At 44.5% G+C, this 20,679-nt stretch overlaps 1 protein-coding gene across 2 annotated transcripts in view; it reads right to left on the bottom strand.

The window, feature by feature from the left end:
• The window catches only part of GLI3 (GLI family zinc finger 3), a 196,191-nt gene that overhangs the window by 72,683 nt on the left and 102,829 nt on the right, over positions 1 to 20,679 (bottom strand). The gene's annotated exons all lie outside the window — the stretch shown is intronic.

Here is a 20,679-nt window from a genome sequence, read left to right as displayed (position 1 = left end):
GCAGCAGGTATCGGCAGCGCAGCCGCTCCTCTGGCACCCGAGCAAGTGACCCACACAAAGCCCAGCCACTCACCGGTGTGTCTTCACCGTATTTACAACGCACTGAGAACCTGAAACCAGAAGCCGTTTTCCACCACTGTGCAAAACAGGCATCTCCTTTCCTCAGAGCACTTTTCCTCTGCGTGGCTTTGAAGCACCTTTGTTTTATGGTGGAAACGCAGCTTCAGTGTTGTTGGGACTGTTAAACCCAACCAGCCATGAAGCATTCGCTATCTCGTGGTTCCCTGTAAGGCTGAGTGTGGAAGGCAGGAGCTTTAAAACTCACGGTGATGTAGGAGGTAAAAATACCACAGCTGGACATCACATTACAGACTGAATTTCCCATCCTAGCAGTAAGGAAAATACAGTAGTATAGCAAATTTAATACCAGAGTAACAAACAAATCAAGTCTGGATGTCATTTTACAAGTCATTTTTTCTAACGTGATCTCAACTCAGAAAGAGTTAGAATCCCGAAGAGCAGGCAGGCAGACAGGAGCCCTGGCCTTATCTGGTGCATATCAAACAGAAAACTGTTTAAAAGCTTTTGCAAGAAGGCTGAAAGTCTGTGTCAGCCTCAGTGGTTCACTCTCCAGCTGGCCAACAGCCAAATGCTGCTGCAAGAGCAAGATTAAGAGCCAGGCTGTCAGCTTCTCCCTCCAGATCCAATGGGAGCCATTCAAGGACACTGGGACTCAACCAATTCTCCTTCTCCGCCCTGCCTCTTCCTCTCTCCACTCCTCTGAGCTCCTCAGCCTTCCACAGATGCGAGGGAAAGGACGCCGACCTGGGTAACATCAATCGACAGCAGGAACATAAGCTGTATTATCAGAGGCAGAAACAAGGAGTCACCAAATTCCACATAAAATTCCCAGCTCTGGACTCTAATGTTTACTAATCTCTCTCCAACATCTGACTTTAACGTGCTGCTAACTTCTCCTCTCACTTCCAGCCTCTACTTTTCTCAGTCTGTGTTCCCAGACACTCCTTTCCCTACAACCCCATTTTCCCTCCTGCCTCCATCTGCTCTCAGCTCCAACTGCTTGAGCTTCCCTCAGAGAGAGGGAGCGAAGCAGATGCACGCTCTTTGCTGAATCAGGACCTTTGTGTCCGCTCCCAGAGATCCTGCAAACTCAACTCAGATTTAATACAAAGCTTGTCATACTCTCAATACTGAAGTTGGAGGTCTCCAGGTTTGGGGGCACAAGAGATCCCATGGCTGTTTTATCACTGCAATTTTTATCCTGATTTTATCAGGATAATATTAGGCTGATTTTATTATATTCTCAGTAACCTTGATTACCTCTACAGCCCCAATGTAAAAGAGAAGCAGCAGAGAACGGGACTGGCTATGAAGGCGTCTCATCCTTCGTGTCTGCACCGCCCTCCCGCTCACCGTGAAGGTGCTGCCATGCAGTCACTGCCACCCAGCTTCCACACCTAACGCAGGTCTTCCCACTGCCCACCCATCTCCAGCCTACCACCTTCTCCCTGCCAAGACTCACAGATCTGGAGAGCCTCAACCACTCAGCAGGAGAACGGCGCACACGCGCCAAGGCAGTGAGATCAGTGGAAGGGCAAACAGGTGCCTATTTCCCTATTAGTCATGACACTTCTTTTAATGAAATGTTGCAGAAGTGTCTGCATGGTCTTCAAAACTTACATGGTCGCACCAGTTGAGCAGCTGCAAACAGCATCAGATGTACGGCAAATCACAGGACACATGAAACCACTTTTTATTAAACGATTTTTCTGGCCACTGCTGAACCACAGGTGAGCTGTGTGTAAGATTTTGGTTATCACTCATGAAGATGGTGTGTCATTTTGTTTTGTTGCTTACAGCTGCAACGGCTGAATTCTGCACAAGACTGACCAGCAGGTTTGGATTTTAGCTGCCACAAAAACCGAACAAAGTGCGACTCCCTTTTCAGCCCACGCAGCCTTTTTTTTAACTGGGGAAGGAAGATCATGGGAATCGGAGTCGATGGGGCAGGCATGAGAGCGTTACACCTATTTCAGTACGATCTGCATGCACAGATTATAGCACGCACCTAGTATTCTCTTGAAAGGATCACACATTTCTATCAGCAGAGAGAACAGGCGTAGGGGGGCCCATACCACATACTTTAGGTTGGTTTTTGTACCTAACGATTAGCCGGTTTCTCAAGGAAGAAGATCAGGTTCTCCAAATCCAAGAGGAAATCCTACCCCTTTCTTTGGTAACAGAGCAGCTAACTCCAGCAGGTGAAATACTGCTGTCCGGGTATGACTCGACGTAAAAATCCCCAGGTAGGTAACCAAGCACAGAGCTGGTTGACTATGTGGCCCTTCAGCCACTCTCCCTTCTCAGTGTCACACCAACAGGATTCAGGAGCAGGTTTCCAGTCTCTGCCCGTGTCCCTGGTGTGACAGGTGCCAGATTAGCTCTGGATATTAAGGTAAAGCAGGCACACAGCATTCCCTCCTTCAGCTCTTCTTTTTCCCTTCTAACTCACACCTTTCCTCCCACCTGCGTTCCTGTATAGCTCCTGGGGACAGAGGCAGAATGAAACCACAGGTGGGAATATTCAACATCCTTGAATTCTTTATGTTCAGAAAAGTAAAATATTTGGGGATTTTTGAGCCTTTAAAAAAATAACAAAAATATAAATGGATATTTATTTTCCAAGCTAATAGACTTGTCTGTACCTGTTCAGAAACCATATAACAGAACAGGAACACCGAAATCCTTTCTTACCCAATTTCCTATTCTGCTTTTTTGATCCTCTTCCTAACTAAGTCACACGCTGTTTCATCATTCACGTGGACCCAGTGAAGAACCAGGCAGAGGATCAGCCCAAAGTGCCATGAAACCATCTTAGATGGGTTTACGTTTACATTTGAGTAAGGGTGGTTAGCCCATGAGCTGAAGGAGGAGAGAACGGGAAGAAAAAGAGACCCAGTTCAGGCTGCTGGGGAGCAGCAAGGGCCAGCTGCTCTCTAAGGGAAAGCAAGCCAGGAGCCAAGGGTAAGCCCTGGCACAGGTGATGCACTCCATCCTCCTAGATCTCAGCTGGAGGATGAGAACCACGTGCTGGTAACAGGGTCCATTGGCCACTTGAGACAAGGCAAAGTGACAAACCAGATCTGGCATGGGGGCCAGTCAAGTGCAGAAGGAGACAGGGCCAAAGACAGGGCAGGAGACAAGCTACACCATAGCTCGGTGGGGTCCCTCAAGGAGAATCCACCTAGAATATTGGTCCCAAGCCTGATGGGACCCAAGCTGAGCTTAAAAGGGACTCCCAGGAGCATGGGGTGTGGGTGCAGGTCCCCCATGAAGCTGTTCAAGGCAATTAAGGCCTATTAGTGGCCTCAGGGTCCTCACACCGGGTTTCTGTGCTTTGGAGTCCTGGAACTGCTCTAAGATGTGCCAGAGTATCTATACAGAGCACCTCGTCCCTGTTTTTGCATCTCTTGCAACTGTGAAAAGTACAGCCGGCCCTGGGGCACCCTGCGACCTCCACACTTGTCAGAAAGCGCTCTTCAATAGCGATGTTTCCTGAAAGCAGACTTCAAGCCATTCAGGACAGCCACAAAGGTCTGTGTCACAGGAAAACCTGGATGAAAATTTCGAGGTTAGTTTGGTGTTAGAGAAGTGATCTCCCATAAACGGTTTCCCAATTGGTTTAAGCTGTGCTTGGGCAAAAACCTCTTCTAAGCACAACTTATCTTAAAGTATATATATATATTTTTTCATGGTGATTTAAGCATTTCCTGATTTTAAAGGAAACCATAACTCCAGGACTGGAAATTTTAATGCCAAGGTTTGTCCTGGTAAATTTTTAAATGGCTCTTTCATGAATCTGTTGAAAAATACATTTATATTGAAAACAGCAAGTGATCCTTAACTATAACATTGTAAATATGACACTGAGCTGAGGTTACAGATGGAACAATAATCTATCTCACAGAACAAAGCTTGTCAACGAAGTGGGATGAAATATTGTAACATAACCTAATTTATTATTGCCTTTTCATCCATCTTGTTATATTATGAAAGTGTCAAAGTTCAAACCTCGATATTTAATCATTTAACAGTACGTTATTCAATGCTGGAACAAGCATTGATGGCATAACTCTCATACCAATGATATCCATTGCTGTTTCTCTGATACCTGCTCAGTTCAGCCCTGCCTAGAGAATTGAAAAATGTTAAACTCATTAAACTGCTATGATCCTTTTCTTTTTTTTTGCTGGAATAACCTTCTGATAGCTGCCCCCAAAACTTTAATACACTTATTTCTAGTAGATCCTGCAAGATGAAAAATCAGTAAGGACTTTCTTGTTATGTAGCAATTCCTATTTTAAAGCACATGACTCAAAATTCTTTTGGTAATACCTCCCATGTTGAAAGAGTGCTGTTTGTTTAATGCCATAGTTGCTTGTACATACCGACCCTTTGGCACCAGCAGTCAACAACTGGTCAGACTCTTTTCAGTGGTGCCCAGTGACAGTACAAGGGGCAATGGGCACAAACTGAAGCACAGGAAGTTCCAGCTGAACATAAGGAAGAACTTCTTCCCTTTGAGGGTGACGGAGCACTGGCACAGGCTGCCCAGGAAGGTGGTGGAGTCTCCTTCTCTGGAGATATTCAAGACCCGCCTGGACAAGGTCCTCTACAGCCTACTGTAGGTGACCCTGCTTCGGCAGGGGGGTTGGACTAGATGACCCATAGAGGTCCCTTCCAACCCCTACCAGTCTGTGATTCTGTGAGTCTGTGACTGGACATGAGATGTTCATGGTGCTGGAAATCACAACCGACAATTAGCCAATGACCCACAGCAAAAGAGTCTTGCTTGGGTTCCCCTTTCCTTCTTTGGGAAGTGTTAACATTATGTAGGTACAGTTAAAAATTGGCTATATTAATCAAGGCACTAAATCTTTAGTCAGTGACTGTATTCCTATTTTTCAACTGACAAACTGCCTGAATGCAGATCCAGCTTTTTTACATACACCCTCTGCTACTCAGGAAGAGTTTATGCTGTCAACAACAATGAATATTCATTCCATTATTTAATATTTTGTTCACATAAGGTCAGCTGTAACACTGGTGACCTTCAGTCTGCAGTACCACCTGTATTGACTACAGCGAGCAACTACTGCTTCGGATGCCGCTGAGTCAGGATATATTCATTTCACTACACGAGGCTGGACGTGTGTTCCTTAAGTGTGTATGCAGACACAGTTTTGACTGATTTCTTATTTTTCTTTTTTTTGCAAAATGCAAATAAACCCATGTACGGTCTCCCAGTACTTCTCCAAGTCAATGCCAGGCTTCTTGTTCTCCTCCCCACAACAACCGGCCTCTCCTTCTCCTCTTCCTCCCGTCCTGCCACCAACCGCTGTCTCTGCCCTCCGGCACTCCTCCGAAACAGTCCCCTTGGCCTTCACACACCGAGCGTTCCCAGCTTGCCTCTCCTTCCTCCAAATCCTGCTCAGGACTGCCGCAGAGAAATCGGTGGCTGGGGGAAGGATTACAAGGATTTACTTGGCAATCTCTTTGCTTGCACAAAAAAAGGGTGCAAACATACAAAAAGTGACCGACTACAACCACTCCCTCCAAATGCCAGTCGCCTTTCAGCCTTCTAGCAGTCATCATCTTGCAAATTTTGCAGCAGCTGTGTAAGCTTTACTGCCCTCAGCCACGCAGCTGGTGTCCCCCCCTCCCCAGCACAGGCAACACATCTCTGCCTCCCATCGCTTCAGTGCCCAGTGTCAGCGAGCCAGAGCAAAGCTGCCAGGCTGTTAACAGGGTAAAGGCACGCCGTCTGACCCTGGCTGAGGGACACGCAATAATCTGCAGCGTGAGGAAAACCATGACCGTGAGCCAGCAGTGTGCCCTGGCTGCCAAGAAGGCCAATGGCATCCTGGGGTGCATTAGGAGGAGTGTGGCCAGCAGGTCGAGGGAGGTTCTCCTTCCCCTCTGCTCTGCCCTGGTGAGGCCCCATCTGCAGTGCTGTGTCCAGTTCTGGGCTCCCCAGTTCAAGAAAGATGAGGAGCTGCTGGAGAGAGTCCAGCAGAGGGCTATGAGGATGATAAGGGAACTGGAGCATCTCCCCTACGAGGAGAGGCTGAGGGCGCTGGGCTTGTTCAGCCTGGAGAAGAGAAGGCTGAGAGGGGACCTTAGAAATGCCAATAAATATCTGAAGGGTGGGTGTCAGGAGGATGGGGCCAGACTCTTTTCAGTGGTGCCCAGCGACAGGACAAGGGGCAATGGATACAAACTGAAGCAGAGGAAGTTCCAGCTGAACATGAGGAAGAACTTCTTCCTTCTGAGGGTGACGGAGCCCTGGCACAGGCTGCCCAGGGAGGTTGTGGAGTCTCCTTCTCTGGAGATATTCAAGACCCGCCTGGACAAGGTCCTGTGCAGCCTGCTCTGGGTGACCCTGCTTCAGCAGGGGGGTTGGACTGGGTGACCCACAGAGGTCCCTTCCAACCCTGACCAGTCTGTGATTCTGTGTGAGAGCAGCAGGGGCTGGTAATCCCTGAGGCCACTGGAGCTGACTCACCAGGGTTCCCTTGCCAAAGCGCTCTGACCATGAGCTCTTCCTGGCAGAGCTCCGTCTGTTTGCACAACGCGTGGCAGAGCTCTCATCCTGCACGGAGCTGCTGGATGTTGGAGCAATATAAACAGTAAATAAAAGTACTGCTAACAAGATACGCTGTGATTTCTACCACATGCTTCTGGTAGGGCCTTACCAAGGCACTGCCTTGCTTTGATCAGTTCACGCTGACTTCTGTGAACTCTGTGTAGGGTCAGACCCTGCACCTGCACCGCACAGCCCAGTCTCAGGGCCGGTAATTTTTTCCTCCTGTCTCCAGCCGGTTCCAAGTCTATTGACTTGTGGTCATTAACATGTTGAGGATAATGTATCAGTGCTGCATTTGACGAGGAACTTATCATCACGAATATAAAACAGATGCCCAGGACAAGCAAGTCTCATTCGAGTAAGCCTTGGAAAAGCATTGCTACACATTAGAGGAGAGACTGCCATGGACCTTCACGTACCACTCCCCCTTCAAACCATGCTGTAGCACGCAGTGCAGCAGAAAAATCTAAAAGGTCTGCAGGATACTCTTTATCTGTTGTTATTAATAACAGACCGGACAGTCAAATTACCAGCTGCGTTCCTACAGCAAACTTCCCTGCTCTGCAATTCTCTTTTGATGCTCTAGAGGTGGTCTCATTTGCTATTCAGATTTTAGCCTCCTCTCGCTTACAGGCAGGGCCTGCCATCTCTTGAAGTGTTTAACCACAGCGGCTCCATCATATGAATATGTGGGCATATTTAAATCCTGACGGCATTCACGTACCCCTTTCTTCCTTCCCTTTCCCCTTCCTCCCCTCTCGCAAAAGAGCGGGTCAAAGGAGTGTCAGCAGCTTTCTCACACTTAATGCTGTTAAGTCAGCTAATTGAATAAACATTTGTTTAACATTTGCTCCTATTTCACTAATGCACTGTGAGAATGAGAAGAATTTTATTCCCCTTCTCCCCCGTCCCCCCCCCCCTTCCGCAGGAGTGCCACTAGCTGTTATCGCGGTGACTAATGTGCTGTATGTGGCCATTATAGTCTTCAACTCTGAAATTACACCCGGGATGAGCGATAGGCTCTGCCTGTATGCTGATTGGAGTTGGATGATGATTGATTAGAAGAAAGTCAGGCTACGTAGCCATGCAAAAAGAACTGCACTAAGCCGCAAGCTTACACGCTAAAGAGCATTTCACCAGTGGCTTCAGAGCTATTAGATGTTTTCATATGAACAACATTTCCCACATCCAGGTTTGCGCATTTTATCTTCATTCTTTCAAATCCTGAAATTGCTTGGATAAGAGGGTTTTATATATACATTTATACACATTTCTAAGAGTAGCCTGAACTTTTAGGGGAAATTGAAGAGGCTTTGTGTCAAGTACAGCTAAATCCAGCCTTTCTATATCAAACCCCTGCTAGAAAATTACTGTGCAGATGATAAGGCTGAAAGATATAATAAAAAGTGACTCTACTCAATTTACACTGCAATATTGGTATGACTGAATATTTTTCATTCAGGTGACTGATAAAATCACTAAACTGTATTGCAGATAAATAAAGGAGGCTTCTGTCAAGAATAAACACCATTAATCATGAAGTCTCACCCTCTGAGTGGCTGTGCTATGCAACTGCACAAATGCACCATCACAAGTGGCATGCGACCCAGCACCTCCTTTCTTCCCCTGGCTCCCTGGCGACGCCGTCTTCTTAGGAAACTTTTATGTTTTTTTACTGCCTTTACTACATTTGGAAGTCCTGTAATATCTTTTCCATTTGAGTTTATGTGCAATTGCGACTGAAATCTAAATTTGAGTGACGATACATTCAGCTAAAAATTGATTCCATGAGACAAAGTGAACCAATGCAGACTGCGGCCGCACTGCTGTAAATCCAGCATCACAGTGAGAAGTCTGTAACTTCAACCGGTGAGGATGAGATCTTTGTAATTCAAAAGCTGAAACAAGTCGGAAAATTTTATCAGCTTCCCCAAGCCCTATTCGCCTTTCCTCCCGAAACCACATTTTCTTACCGGTTTTACTACTTATATTCGCTATTTCCAGGTAGGTGCTGAATTTCTTATTGAACATGCAAATATGAAATTTCTCAGCATCACAAATCTACCTGGGTGTAACTGATGGGTCTCCTTTCAAAAAGCAACTTACATGCTAAAAGTGGACATGTGCTGAAAGAAACTGCTATCCAGCAAAAGCACAGTCATACGAAAAGAAAACCAGATAACTTCGGTAACCTTTTTGTAACCTGTTTTAGAGCAAGTGATGATTCAATAGTGGCCATGTTATTAAGCTGGAATGAAGTGGTGCCCTACACACTAATGAGGTTAAAAAATGTAGTTAGGTCCTCATGTTAAAGGCACTTAGCAAGCAGTTTGCTTGGCAAAGACCAACTGTGTCAGAGCAGAGGACTAATCACACAGGCAGGAATCAAATCGACTGGAAGAATTAGGAGACTTGAGGCCCCGAGGAATGTAATTCATGCAGAAAAGCAGTTGTCAGAGTGAGGCCAGGGAACTGTGTGGGAAGAAAGCAAAATAAACAGCTCAACAAAGAAAACAAAGACGCTCAAATTGTGGCTTTTCTAATGCTTGAGTACACCGAAACTTCAGTGGGTGCCTATGACAAAAACCTCATCAAAGACGACCTCTATAAAAGCAATACACCGGTGAATGGCGCACTGGTTCAAAAACACTCAGAAAATGACTGAAGGTCTTTAAAAAACAACCTTGAAGTCATTATGCACTACAGAGAAAGCGCACACATGTACACGTATGACTGGGAGAAGCAGAAATACATCCAGACGGTACAAAGCGAAGAGAGTTGAAATGGTTTCTACAACTCCTCCCGACTTCTCTCTCTCTCCCCTTCACAGATCAGAGGAGGATGCAACCTGCATGCAGAGAGCGCTCCTGCCTATGTGTAGCAATACTCTCGGCGGGAAAATGGCATTGCTAATTGGGATCCGCTCCCACAGCATGAGGACCAGATCACTGCGTCCCCCAGGGGCATTACCTGGCCAGGAAGAAGAGCTTGAGGCTGGTCCTAAATCTCAGCAAAACTCCTGTGGCATTCACGGGAAGTTTTTCTGGTGACGAGTATGATCCGTGACAGTAAAATCAAACTTTGAAATCAACTGCTACATGAATTTCACAAATACTCTGTTCTCTCAAAAAACAGTATTTTCAACTAATGGGGTTTTACTCCCATAATTTAAGGTTTTAAAATTTTTAGAGAATGATGCTTTTAGCACTCTTAGCACCTAAGTACCCCTCTCCTCATTTCATTCATTCACTGATGATTTTTATACGCTCTCCCTGCCTCATGCTCTAGAATGCCATGCTCACTACTGCTTCAGAAAATTTCAGCTTCTCCCCTTAACTCCTTCCTCCTGCTGAAGCAGGTGTTCCTTCTCCTCGTAAAGCACCAGAAAAGCCTCTCAGGTTACCTCAGATGAACGCTCTCCTCCATGTCTGTTCTGTGATGTCAAGAAACACTCTTTTCCCAAACTCAAAACCAAAGCAAAACAAACACGTCAGCTTTCATTTCCAGTGCCTATTGTAAGTCACATCCACAATACTACAAAACTGAGATCTGGGGGAAGAAAGCAAGCTTTTCTTCAATTCTGATTTTATACGTTAAAACAAGATCTTAACTGCTTAAAAGAAAAGCAAGTTGGCAACAAATTCCGTGACTGAATGTCTCTCCTGCTGCACTTGCCACCTAAAGCTGGTTGTGAAGGGAACATTGGATTAAACTCCTAACTTTAGAGGACTCCAATCCTGACACAAACAGTGATGTGAGGGTTCAGCATTAATCATTTCTGTGGAGATATGGCTGGGTTTGCTTCACATCTCTGCACTAACATTAACAGACAACCCAAAATTGATATTCACAAGGATTACCGACTATTACTGAACAGAGAAGAGTACTGGCTAGAATTTCTCACCTAACACTACCACACTTGCAGCAGAAAGAAAAATTATACCTATGTACAGAGATTTCTGTACAAAATTTTCTATACGTACATTCCTGTATACAATGCACAGATTGTTTTCTGAAATGCCTCCCCCCCCAACAAATCCATCATTTGGGGAAGCAAAGCCATTTTGAGAGCACACCTCAGCAACAGCACCAAATGTACGATAGATGTGTATGCTGTACCCAGGACTGCGAGTCAAGGAGGAACCCTATGAAATCACAACGGCTGCCAAGCTTCTCCCATTCTCCAAGCACCACTGCAACTAGAAGGCGAGGCAGGGATCACCACCAACATCCACGAGGGCAGCAGGATTCACAGGTGTATGAAGCCCCACTTATATCAAAGGTGCACGGCTAAGTTAGGAGGGCAGGAAGAAAGATATTCTGCTAACAGTCACGGCTTGTGTTTTCTCTGCCAGTATCAAAGGTCCAGGTGTGGGAGCTGGCTAGGGTGCAACCAAATTAGAGTGGGAAAACACTCAGTTCTCATGTCGGGCTAAGAAGTTTTGTCTCAGCCAGGCCAGCTTCTTTATTTGATCCTGCAAGCACCGAGAACCATCGTAGTGATATGTAATCCGCACTACAAGTCGATTCTCACATATGGTAAAAACATAATGGCTGGAACACCATAGCCATCAGATGAAACAAGAGACAAAGGCTTCACACTGCTGTTCTTGCTCTATCTGTGTGTGAAACTTGAGTCAAAAAAGCATTTCTTGGGCAAAGCTGTAACTTTGAACAACCTCAAGAACTAGAAATGGGTGAGGACACCACATCTTGTGTGATTGTAGGGGGAAGTATGTGAAAAACAAGTACTAAGCATAAAGCAAATGAATGTTCCGGCTGCACATTTTTGAGATAAGTAGTAAATTCAGTTCTGAAGCCTTTGAGGCAAATGCACTATCTATATCCTGGAAGCATGACTAGATCCCTAAACAGAACAGGTAGCTAGGCGCACAGAGGAAAACTCCCAGGGAAACAAATTGGCCAACTCAGGACACACCTACACCAGCAGGACGACCTGCACACGTGCGCCCTCAGCACCTCTGCAATTCAGTCTAATCACAGGAGCAGAAACACAGCTCCCAGAAAAGGTGTCAGGATGGGAGCCTAACGTCGGAGGAACGAGTATGGCAAACCAAGACAGAGGCAGCTACGCAAGCTTTCTTGGTACTGTCTTGATGATGTACGCTGATAGTGATCTTCCAGGGTGAAGCAGAGAACACCCGATTGCCCCGGTCAGCCAGCTCCTGCCCTCCCCGCCAAATCTGTCTACAATGTTGTTAAATGGGGCTATTTGCGTTGGTGGCCTCTATAGACTGGACTAGACTATCAATCTTTTCTTCCACAGGCCAGTGGAAAAGGCATGATAAATCTAAGCTGAATTTCAACAAGAGATACAGGACCAAAAGATGTGTGTCTTTAAAGAGATAGCCACTTAAATCTGATATGTTTAGAAATTCTCCCTCTTGCGAAATACTCCCTAATTTTCTGTTGATCCTTAACACCAATGGTCACCACACCTCATAAATAATGCTTTCAAGAAGACGACAGGTCAGTTCCTTCCTTCAGAAGCTTTGTATTCCTGGCTCATGGGCTTCAGGACATTTTACCTCTGTGTCTAACCTCTGTGGGATCTCCAGAAAATTACCAACACCCCTATAAAGTTGACTATCAATGCAGCCATAATCTATTGTAGGTACAGACTGACACATTCAGTGCTGGAAGGGACTAAGCAATATATTCCTGCCTGGTCTTTAATGGCAACTTCACAGGGCCCAGCTTCACTGAAAAGCTTCTTCTAAAACGAGTTCTCAAGTCCTTCCTTGTCATGTAATGCATCCTAAGAGCAAAAATCAAACAGCATAATATTTTTCTTTAGATCGTTTCCTCCATTAATCGATAACATCAGTCACAAACGTTGGCCCAGCCTACCCTGAGGCACACAGATAAACACCCATTGAGCACAGTCCTTTGGGTGGAATTAGGGTCTTTTTTTTTTTTCCTAGCATCATATAATACAGAATGTGCAAGGGACGGCTAGTTAGTCTCCCACACCTCAGAAGCACAGCCGACACCAGCTTGAGAGCCTGTTTTTTGTTACAAATAAGCAAACAAATATAGACATATACATACATATATAATAAAGCGGGTAAATAAGGGGTGACAAGGGAACCAAGGTGTTATTTAAATTCTGGTTTTTCTTCCTTTGGGAAAAAAAGTCTGAACTAAATTCAATGCTTACTCCAAGATCATAGGACTTGAAGCTTTTGTTGGGGGAGGAGAGAGTCTAAGTCAGGGGAAGACTGCATGAGAGTGTGATGAAGATGCGCTCTGCTCCTACACTGCAGATGTACTCATTGCTCACAATTCTGCCAGTTTATACCTACTCTCACTTTAGGGACTTCCAATTCACAACACAGAAATCTCACCAGTACACTTCAAAAAAAAGAAAGCAAAAAAAAAAAGAGAAAGAAAGAACGCTAAGACTGTAACATTTCAGTTCTCTTTGAAGCAAGATTTAACATGAGTGGAAGAATTGTACTGAAAAAAAAGGAGTCTGTCACAGTCCAGTACCTCGCAGGCCACTGCAACAAGTTTGACAGCAGCCTCTATAGAGTTGGCTTGCTTCTGGTTCACTGCACGTGAATACCACAGTCAATATCTGCTCACTCGACTAATACTGCTGACTACAGCACAAAGAACACAGGAATTTCGTCCAAGAAACCACAGGCTCAGAGCCTCTGAATGTGCACTATATTTAGAGCTTGCATTCTTTGCAGCTGATAACAGAATGCGATAATAGGAATTTCAAGCAGCAGAACTCTAGCACTGCAGCTATTCTATGTATTTTTGGTTAAATGTTAAATTAAGGTAACGATCCACATGTTCTCAATGTTTTTGCCCATGGGTATTTTTCCTACTTGTTCACATTTTCCCCTCTAGTTTTCCACCATTCTTGGACTCTGTGCAGCTCCTTCCATTAGTTTTAACTGTAAAGATCTAGAATTACTCAGTCCATGATAAACGCAAGCAAAGATATTCACGCTATTACGTCAAGAGAATGCACGCATGCACACACACAGACGCAAACACGCACAACTTGTGTACGCAGCCGCACACAGTGAGCGTCCCAAAAGCTCAACGTCATGCCTAGTTATTCCTCAGCCTACAGAAAAATGTCATGTACAACACGGCATCCCGAGGCATGACTTTGCTGGCCGTTCATTTTGCTTCCATCATCGCTTAATTCATGCCAGCTTGAAAACCTGCCTTAGGAAACCACTTCTCACCGGCAGCCGAGAATCCGCCTAAGCACCGTTCACTGCCCTGATGGGGTGCATCAGCTAAACAGCAGTGCCGACCGGAGCCAACAGATACCTTACTGCTGATCAGCCCAGGAACCGCTTCTCTGCAACAACACACTCTGTTCAAAGCTGCTCAGGAACCCCTTGCACCAGACAGGCCCCACCAGATGAACCTGGGCCACTCTGCCTCTCAAGTGGAGCTCGGGCAACTGGTTCCCTTTAGGCCAGGAGAGGAGCATTCCTGAGGACCACCGAGGGCTTTCCCCTCTTTCTCCTCCCTCCGTGTCACCCCGGGACATTGCCTTGCGAGTTGTTGTTACTACTGAGCAACGGTACGGTGAGGGGTGGTTGGCCAGCAGCCTGCCGGTGGAAGGACGCCTTTCTCGGGGGACTGCTGCCTCTCAGGCGCCATTCTCAACACGAAAAAACGAACAGAAGATTTGGGGGAAGTTTCTACCAAAGGACTGTTAACAAAACAAACCACTGCGTTTTACAAGCTTCTCCTTCTACGTTAAAAATCTCACCCCAGTTCTCCTCTTATTTCGATTGCTGTAACTTCCCCAGCCATCCCAAAACCGAGCTGTCTGCATAACAAGAACAAAGAGCCTCTGTTAACGCAATATTTATCTGCTGCTATTGTTTCTCCTTTATAAATCTGTAGTTCCTTGGTATTACAATTAGCTACTCCAGAGAAAATGATTATGTCAGAAAGTATTATCCGCCGCAGAAACAGATGAATGATGTGAACCAAATGTAATCTGGTGCGCTGGGAGGCAATTCTGTTGACTTTCATGTAACTGTGCTTGCTAAAAACAGGGGTGATTTTTAGCAGGGAATCCTTATTTGATCCAGAATTTATTTGCCAGCAGAAATGAACTTTTAAATAAGACGCTCTTTTCTCAATACTGCTTCTTCCTAGCAGGAAGAGAGCAAATCTGTGAGAAATATAGAAGAGCTGAATTGAGTGTGCAGAAACTTCAGACTACAGCTTACCTAAACAAATCAATGTAACTGTGCCTAAGTAAAACAGCTACATTCAAAAACACTTACTTATTTTTACCCACATTTTTACCTACCTTTTTTCCTTTTAAGCGTCCGTCAGAATCAAAAATTTAACAGAATCACATAACTTCATTTTTCTGCAATTCAACATACGCCACCAATATTTTTTTCCCAAACTTTTCCCAGTTTCAGATAGTTTTTAAAAACAGTCTGTTTCTGAAGCTACCCTGCAAGCCTGCTTGCAAAGGAGAATTTATGATCTGCTAGTCTTAAGGTAAATATTACTAAACAAGTACCAACAGCTAAACAAAACACTGCTTCACTGTTTTAAATGACGCAACGCTATACACTGAGTGAGAGATGGCAGCTCTGGTCTAGACTCGAGCTTCCTCTTCCCCGCTTTGTAAAGGCCTGGCACTGAATGAAAACTCTCCGCTGAAGTTTACGTGCAGGCATCCGGCCCTGCCATTTTACTTCTGTGAATTACCATCGCCGCGCTGCTCGGTCCCTAAGAAAAGAGGCATACATGTTGCTCGCAGAGCCTACAACATGCATATCCATGGCACATCACAAACTCTGAATTACCTTAACGAGTCACCAGACCATGCTGCTCCCTTCTCAGAGACTTGCTATAGAAATCCTCCAGGCTATTAGCGGCTGCCTATTATTGACGCTGCACTTCACTTCCAGGGACAGTTTTCTCGCGGTGCTTCTCATTTAATACAGGATTTTTCCCTCCTTTCAGAAAATACTTTCATGGACGATTTTGGAAAGCTGTAACTACAGTATCTTTTCATGTCCCAAGAGCTTCCCAGTCTTTCTTCTCCCATGGCTCCCGGCTAAACCATAAAACCCATTCCAAGTCTTAAAGCAATTAAAGCCAATTCAACAAGTGATGCTGTTCACACTGGGTGGGGCTCTCCTTCCCACTGTGAAAGGATCAACAAAGCTCTGGCAAGCTGATGGACTCCTGGCCAAGTCTCCAGCTTAGAAGTACATTGAGGTGAAGCAGCAGGTGAAAGATTTAGGAGGTTTAAACACTAAGATTTTTAAAAGAAATAAGAGCTTAGGAATGAGAGCGCAAAGGAAAAATCAGAATGTCAGTGACAGGACTGGGAAAACCTAAATGTCCTATCAAACATATGGCAAGCAGTCTCTCATCATCAAGGATATTTTGCAAAGCCAACACTTTAATCTTCTCGCATTTGGACATCCCTGACTGTACTGCGTGGTCCAAAATCAGAGGCTGATGAAAGCTGAGCATTTCGACTTGACTTTCCTTTCCACCCTTGTGTAACTGTTGTCTGCACAAATTAGATATGAAATAATATATCTTGGAGTCAGACTCTCTTGTTATCAACTTGAAGCTGTCTGCAAGCAAAACACATGCCTTGCTTTAGCACCGGTGCATTCGCACAGTTCAAAATACCTGTTCAAGGCATTCGTGTTAGGCACTTGCACAACTACCTGCACGTGCATCGTTGCAGGGTGTCAGACTGCCAAACTCCGATGCCGCTAGCCTCAATCAGCAGTTAGAAAAAAAGGAGCTTAGAGTATCCTGGCTCCTAGGAAGTCACAAGGCAGCAGCTTTACCTTGCAGCTTTCCCCTTGCAAGTGCAGCCTCCTCTGGCCGTAAGTATATGGGTCCCATCAGCACATCTCCCCTCAGATCTACCTGGTCACGGGCCCTTGCTCACAGCCCAGAGCTAACATAAAACGGGATGGCAACAGAAGAGAGACGGAGACAAAATGGATGAATGTTTTGGAACATACATGGTGTACCTTGTAGCACATTCAGCCCTGAAATTTTACCTTTCTCCTATGCCACATGTGCTAACCACTCCAAGACGTACACAGGCCACCACCCTGGAGCCATTCCTGATATTGCCACCCAGCAGTTATCCCCTGCCCCACCTCTGCAGGAAAGAGCTTCCTCCAAAGCCATGTTAAAGAGTGCCTGGAAATACCAGGTTAGGTCACCTTCAAAGGCTGTCCAACCCAACTTTGAAATGAAGCAGACTGGGAGAAACCTATTAGCGCAACTCTGTCAAGGTGAACAGATGACCCAGATGGTTCAAGAAAATGAACGGATGACCCAGAATGATGCAAGAATGGTAGCTTCATAAAACACTGTGGTTAACTATGTCAGTAGAAGTTTGCTTCTGCCTTAGGAGCTATTTTTTTAAATTAATAAAAAAAACCTCTCATCCTGGCTGAGCCAGATTTTAAAAGTTGTGGGACTATAAAGTTACACTTGCACTGTCATAAGAACGGTGAAGATACCCTTATTCTTCCTCTGCTCAGTGCTAACAACTCTCATTCCAACAAAGCCAACGTCAACAGAGACATCAGGCAACCAGAAGAGTTAGCCAACGGTAAATTTATGACTTGGTTCTTGAGGAGTAAAAAAACCCAGCATGCCCAAAGTATTAGTTCACGTTCATATAAATATCCTCATTAGCAGCAGGGTTTGGAATCACTGCACACCAACCAGAGAAGGCATCACACTCTGTTGGATGGTCTAGCAAATGTCAAGGACCAAAACAGCTTAGCTTCAGTTTCTCCTTTAGTACCTTACTTTGGAAATCAATTTTGAAAATTAAGAAAGAGCTAAACAAATACAACAAAGAAAAACAAAGCAAGGAGTGGGATTACTAGAGCCACACTTCTTTTGGTTTTATTCCTATGATGCTTAACAAGTAGTTTAAAATGCCAGTTCAACAAAAAGAAGCAAAACTGAATTATAGTTTACTGGAATATTTTTTTTAAACTAAGATTCATGCCTTGAATTTGAGAAAAAAAAAAAAAAAAAGGAAAGCACAAGCTCCAGCTCCAATTACACTGTTCATATGTTGACACTAAAGAACAACTTTAAGTTTTGTACGTCTTCCCCGAAGTAGAAACAAGATGTACTGTAGAAATTCCAGATACCTACACAGCCCCAAACAGATTTTGGTAATGCAAAGCGATACATTTCAGTACATATTCATAAGGGTTGGGGGTTATTATTGGGCTGTAATTGCAGTTGTTCTAACACCTAATAAGCCATGGCTGGAAAAACAAAGGCAGGTTAATTTGTGATTTCCTCTACTCATTCAGAGGCAAATTAAGTGTCAAACGGCTAATACAGAACATATTTCATTTTATGAGATTTTAATTTAATTCTGCACCATATCGTTGATGCCTTAATGTAGGGTGGTTTATCTAAGAGGAAGAGCAATTTATAAACCTCTTTCAATTGAAATCTTTAATGATAGGATACGATAGCATAATTACAGCAATGCCTGCTAGTCCTACTACACATAAGCATCTGTCAGCAAGTCTATCATAAACATAAACCCTTATTTTAGGGGTTTATAACTCAAATTATAAGATTTGGCTCCAGGCTGAAATTTGAGATGCAACAATTCTGCCCATCAGCAATTAAACTACAAGAATTATACAAATAAATACATCTACATCTTTAGAGCTGCAAGTACATATAAGTCCTGTAACACCTTAAAAATTTCTCCTTTCTTTCTTCTTTTTCACTTGGCCATTGTTCATATTATGTGCACATGTAGGTATCATGCGGTCAAGGCCCTCCTCTACATTTTTTCTGCACTTGTATTATACCTAAACTAATTCCACTAAGGCTTGACAGGTTCTGGAACACATTTCTAGGAGCTTGGACAACTGGAGTGATGCCAATTTTTTGCCCTCTTTTTTATTTGTATTACACACACACATTTGAGAGTATTATGAAGCTGAGGAGAAAACCACTCATACAATGAAGTCATTAATGAAGCCGTGGGTAAATATTTGTACCCTGACTTGTGTTCTTGCCATTTTTACTCAGAATCCTCAAATAACTTCTCAGACCCAGGTCTGTCTTGTCTTTTTTTTTTTTTTTTTTTTTTTTTTTTAAAAAGGGTGTTACAACAGCAGCTCAAGTAATGGCTGCAAACAATCCCAAATCTAACACTCTTAAGTGGTACTCAGTCAGGCTCTGTAAAACTTGCAAGAAAACTGCTGGGTGTCTACCTCCTATATACATTAAAACATATTCCTGAAAACTGCAAAAGCATGATAAACCTTAACATCTACAAAGAAGCTGTTGGAGTCTGACAGATTTTTTTTTTTAATTATTTAATTGCCTATTCACGTTTAATTACACTGACCACAGCGGCTCCAAGGGTCCACCACAGCTCCTCATTCCAATGGCTACACAAACCAAATGAGCGGAAGAATCGACAGAAGTTAATGGAAAAATAAACGGCCAGTATCAAGGAAATGTTGAGTTGAAAGCTTGGGCTGATATCAGAGTGCATTTCTAAAGCAGCTGCCTGCAGTCATATCGCATCACACTAAGATCTCCTCGCCTCTAACAAGCCTCTGCAGGGCCCAGCTGAATCACCGCTGCACCGCAGCAGACGCTGAAAGAAGGGGCACTGATTTCAGCGTCGGAGGGGACTGCCGCTGAACGCCACATGAGGCACGAAGCAGGCATTTTCAGCATCTTTTGGGGCTTTTACAGAAATCCTCGCACTTTTAACAGCGTAGGCTGCTAGTCCCGAATTCCAGCTGCCGCCAGAAGCGGGGAATGGTGGTCTACCCACCCAAAAGCCCTGTCCACGGGCGCGGGGTGTCACGGTACGGGCTGGGTTCATGGGGCTCAGGGTCTGGAGAGGGCTCAGCACAGCAAGCGCAGCCAGGCAGGGTCCCACATGGCACGGGATCAAGCAGCCTCCGCGCAGGCTCACAGGCGGTACCCGAGTGACGCTGATGCGGGCTGAAACACTTGCTGGGGCTCCCCGCCCCATCTGCCTCAAAGACAAAGGCAAACTCCCCATCAGCTTCAGAAGGAGTGGGATCATCCCTCCCCCCAGTCATCTAGTCAGAATGTTCACTGCCCTGCAAAATCCAGGATGACCACGTAATGACTCTGAGCCTGCCACCTTCAGCTTACGATGGTTTTTAGCAGCAGATTTAAGTGTGTATTTGAGTATATTTTTATGATCTGGTTGACTGTGGTGTAAATAGCGATGCATCAGAGGAACTCTGAGGAATAAATCACAAGTTTCTGTACTCTCTCTTTCTATAAATACCCACTTTTCCTCTAATGCCCAAGAAGACTGCAACACAGATTTATTACTTACCTCCAGGCAAATTTGCTCTGAAATTACAATTCAGTAATAGAAGACTGACCCAAAAAAACATTTAGTAAAATATTGTGTGTGTACTTGGGCATGTAGTTAGGATTGTTAATATCAATTAATTCTGCTCACAGAGGAGGACTTGTTTTAAAACAACTTCATTTTTCTTCTGCCTATATGTAATTACACAGCTGTAACTAATAGCCATAGCAAAGCAATCTGCCATCTAAACAACTAGCATTATTCTTCAAAGTATTACTTGTGCTTTTCTTCTTGTATTTTCTCAGTATGAGAGGTGATTAGTAGATATGATTAAACTTATATATCAAGCCTTTTAGCTAAGTACCAAGCCCTGCTTTTTGGCTCCATTTTTAATGGTATATAGCAGTTTTCTGTACACAACAACCGTTTCATTCTGCAATGCTGATATCTGTCTCCCCATATAGAATAAGATAATATTTACTTCTACAGCATTTCACCACTACCATCCTTTTCTCATGCACGTTATCACCGGTATTCATTTCTTTTATCTTTGTGTAAACCATGTGCTCTATCACACTTGCCATTTTGTTTGGGTGACATTCCCATCAATCAACTGATCGCCTGTGCGTGCACACAACAGGGACTATGA

The sequence above is a fragment of the Opisthocomus hoazin genome, chromosome 4 (genome assembly GCF_030867145.1).
Source record: "Opisthocomus hoazin isolate bOpiHoa1 chromosome 4, bOpiHoa1.hap1, whole genome shotgun sequence".
In the NCBI taxonomy this organism is placed as follows: Eukaryota; Metazoa; Chordata; class Aves; order Opisthocomiformes; family Opisthocomidae; genus Opisthocomus; species Opisthocomus hoazin.
This window is presented reverse-complemented; position numbering and strand designations above follow the sequence as displayed.